Source organism: Branchiostoma belcheri, unplaced genomic scaffold, assembly GCF_001625305.1.
Source record: "Branchiostoma belcheri isolate BF01 breed outbred unplaced genomic scaffold, Haploidv18h27 scaffold2, whole genome shotgun sequence".
NCBI lineage: Eukaryota > Metazoa > Chordata > Leptocardii > Amphioxiformes > Branchiostomatidae > Branchiostoma > Branchiostoma belcheri.
In genome coordinates this window covers 9,447,906-9,451,728 of record NW_017803490.1, presented here as the reverse complement: position 1 = coordinate 9,451,728, position 3,823 = coordinate 9,447,906, and the positions used below count along the sequence as shown (strand labels likewise).

Here is a 3,823-nt window from a genome sequence, read left to right as displayed (position 1 = left end):
TGGCATGGCGGATGTAACCTGATACTGTAACCTGATACAGGACGGACTACTTTGGGAATGAAGTTTCTCTAGTGCTTCAAGGTCAGACAACAACAAACTTTTTCATAAAAGTATTTCCAAGGAAGGGCTTGAAATACAGGGTGCATGTGCACTTTACCAAAATTATTTGGAGCTGTGCACCCAATTTTTTTTGTGGGTGCACCCAAATATTTTTGTAGGTATTTTGTAGGTACATATCTACTGTATAATACTAATAAGTACTATGATTTTAGATGTAGAGTTTCAACCCAATACAAGTTGAAATTGCATGCCATATTTGTGTCTGGTAGATGAAATTTGTTGTCTGGTACTAAGACATTTGTGTCTGGTAAAGACATGTTCTCTTGTCTAGTTGCAGGCATCGGTTCGTCTTTCCTGACTCCGGACTCCTTCCCAAACTCAGTGATGCAGAGAAGACTATTTCCAACTAAGACAGCATACAGAAATTTTGTAAGTTGTTCTTTTTGGGTTTTTTTATGGAGTTGTTCAATGCAAGGCCTATGTGACCACTTAACGGCAATGAACTAGAGAGAGAGAGAAACATGGCTATGTCAAGAGATGGCGGTGAACGTTTCATTTGAAAGCTTGTAGATTATAGGTTGGTGGGAAACACTTGTCAGGGAGGGAATTCCAAAGCTTAGCCGTACGGGGAAAGAAACTGTCACTGTAAAAAGATTTCGAACAAGGAATGGACGGTGAAGTTGTTCTGCTACAAAATATTACATCTTGTGACTTTTGCTTTTGAAAAGTTGACTCTATGTAGAAAATTTGTTATTTTTGGTGTGCTTAGGCCCCGGTTGTTTGTCATCAAATTTACTTTGTGTCAATTTGTGAATTTGGTATAATGTGGCAGATATTTCTGTTAGTACATTTGGTCCTTCAAGCAGATGTGTGGTAGTTAACATCTAGTAGTCTGTTCTTTTTGCAGTTTCAAGATGCAATGATCGCGACATGACAGTTTTGTGAATTTGGTATATGTGGAAGATATTTCTGTTCTGCTCTTCCGGCAGGATCCTAAGGAACAGCCAGGCCGTGAGTGCTCCCAGGGCTAGGACAAAGCGGCTCCAGCAGTCCTTTCTCCACAGGGCCATAGCCCTATACAACAAAGAACTGACGTATCACTAGTTTTATTTTTCCTAAACCTCATCTGTATATAGTTTTTTGCTTGGTACAAATTCTTTATGTAATACTATTATATATAGTGTATATGAGGGTGTGTATATAGTATCTGCTTTGCCTATTGTAACTTTTTTTTTTCTGTACGCATTACTACGCAAACTCTTTCAATTCAGGGATTCTTATCCCTGCTGCAAGGTTTGCTTTTGGTGTTGAAATAAATAAATATCCAATACATTTGGTCCTTCAAGCAGACGTGTGGTAGTTAACACCTAGTACTCTTTTAATGTAGTTTCAAGACGAAATGATCACGGCATGACAGTTGTTTTTCATTGAAGTCACATTTTTTTATGTTTTGTCTGTTCTTGCTGTTTTGTGGAAACTCTTCACTCTTCATGTCGGGATTCGAACCCGGGACCACTTGGTTCCAAGTCAAGCACTCTGCCGCTACGCCACACGATCCCACCAAGTGTGAGTTGTTGAGTAATTATTTTTTTCTCCTTGTACAGTCACAACTTCACACATAAGCAACCAGCGCTTCTGAAACGATGAGGAGTGGACTTGAAAGCTGTGCCTGGACTCACAGGTTTGTTGTTTGTTGATTTTTGTTCACCTTGAACCACAGTCCGGTTGTCCCTTTAGTCATGTAAGGCCTAAGAAAAAACTTTAAAAGTGTTTCCTGTTTCCCGACTGACTGAACTGCCAACCCTAGCCTTGTTATGTTATATGACCCCTGCAAGGGACATAAATTTTTCAGGCTGATCGACCTTTTCTATCCTCATGATCTGACACTAGAGTGATGAAACGTCGTACACTCTTCTTTGTGCACCAGGTGCACTCGAGAAGCCAGTCTGTATGCTGTACCTGTTGGACCCAATGAAACCAGACTCAAAAGCTGTGCCTGGACTCACAGGTTTGTTTGTTTATTTTTATTCGTTCACCTTAATCCACAATCTGGGTGTCCCTTTAGTCATGTAAGGCCTAAGAAAAAACTTTAAATTATTTCCTGTTTCCCGACTGACTGAACTGCCGACCCTAGCCTTGTTTTGTTGTTTGGACCCCTGCAAATTTTTCAGGCTGATTGACCTTTTCTATCCTCGTGACACTTGAGTGATGAAACGTTGTACACTCTTCTTTGTTACCCAGGTGCACTCAATCTCTCGAGAGAAGCCAGCCGTACCTGTAGCTGTTGGACCCAATGAAACCAGACTCAAAAGCTGTGCCTGGACTCACAGGAAAGACTGCAGAAGTCGAGATTCTCCACTAAGATGGACTAGCAAACATTATTTCAAAGTTCAATCTTTATTCAGCAACATCGGACGCTTGATTGTAACTGTTTCTCTTCTCGTTAAGATCACGTATTTCGTTTTCGAAACGCACGTAAATAATTTGAACATAGTCCCAACAGTGGAAGTCAAGCAAGAAATGTTATGTTTTGTATAGAGCTCTGCATTTTGTTACAACATATGATAGCATTGTATAATCGTACGAGAAACTAAATCGTTAGAAACAAAGTATTTCGTTCACCGTTTAGCCAATATCAGTAAGCTGATATTGTGCTCTGAAACTGTTTAACTTTATGTAACTGCAGGGCATTGATTGTATTGTATGTTCCATGTATGTATGTACACATAGAAAAAAAAAATAGAGATAAGAAGATTATAAATGGACTAGGCTGGTACATTTGTTTACAGGAACGGGTAGAAGTAAAATTGTTGTACTGTAATATATGATAAAATGTGAAGACGTTTTGTAAAACCATTGAAAAAAACTTGGGATTTGTGTATTCCTGTAAACAAACTTAGTACCAGCGTAGTTCATGTTGAAGTTGTGTCGTTTCTTTAACTAGAACAGTGAATTCCGCTTGTACCTTTTTCAGATCCAAAATTTAGGAAAGTAGCATGTTTCTCGTACTAGCTTTGAAATTATTGCAGGAAGTTTTTGTCAGAGCTTGTTGAATGAGGTATCCAGAAAAGAAGTTAAATTTTTGTACAGTTTTTGAAATCCAAAATTTAGAAAATTAGCATGTTTCTCCTACTAGTTTTGAAATTGTTGCAAGAAGTTTTTGTCAGAACTTGTTTGCCAGAAAAGAAGGTAAATTTTCATACATTCAAGTCATATCGAAAGATGAAGGATTGGTTTCTAATAACTTAAAGGTGATTCTTAAATTTCTTGGTTAGAGCTTTTTCGAACTTTGGCAAGTTTCCCAAATATTATCCATTTTTGATTTAGAAGTCTAAAAGAAATGACTTAGTATTTTGGAATTCACTGTACTTAGTCTCGGATTTCTTCCTCTATCTTCATTCTTTGCCTTCACTCATCTTAATTCTTCTTTGCCTTCATTCTTCTGTCTTCACCCTTCCTTGCCTTTACTCTTCTGTCTTAAGTCTTCCTTCCCTTCACTCTTCTGTCTTAAGTCTTCCTTGCCTTCACTCTTCTGTCTTAAGTCTTCCTTCCCTTCATTCTTCTGTCTTAAGTCTTCCTTGCCTTCTCTCTTCTGTCTTAAGTCTTCCTTGCCTTTACTCTTCTGTCTTAAGTCTTCCTTGCCTTTACTCTTCTGTCTTAAGTCGTCCTTGCCTTCACTCTTCTGTCTTAAGTCTGCCTTGCCTTTACTCTTCTGTCTTAAGTCTTCCTTGCCTTTACTCTTCTGTCTTAAGTCTTCCTTGCC

The 3,823-nt window shown here is 38.6% G+C and overlaps 1 long non-coding RNA gene across 1 annotated transcript; it reads left to right on the top strand.

The window, feature by feature from the left end:
* Positions 1-2,968, top strand: LOC109468947. Its single transcript, XR_002140166.1, has 4 exons — positions 1-81; positions 392-489; positions 1,665-1,741; positions 2,302-2,968. It is a non-coding gene; the product is annotated as an uncharacterized LOC109468947 (long non-coding RNA).
* The last annotated feature ends 855 nt before the right edge of the window (positions 2,969-3,823 follow it).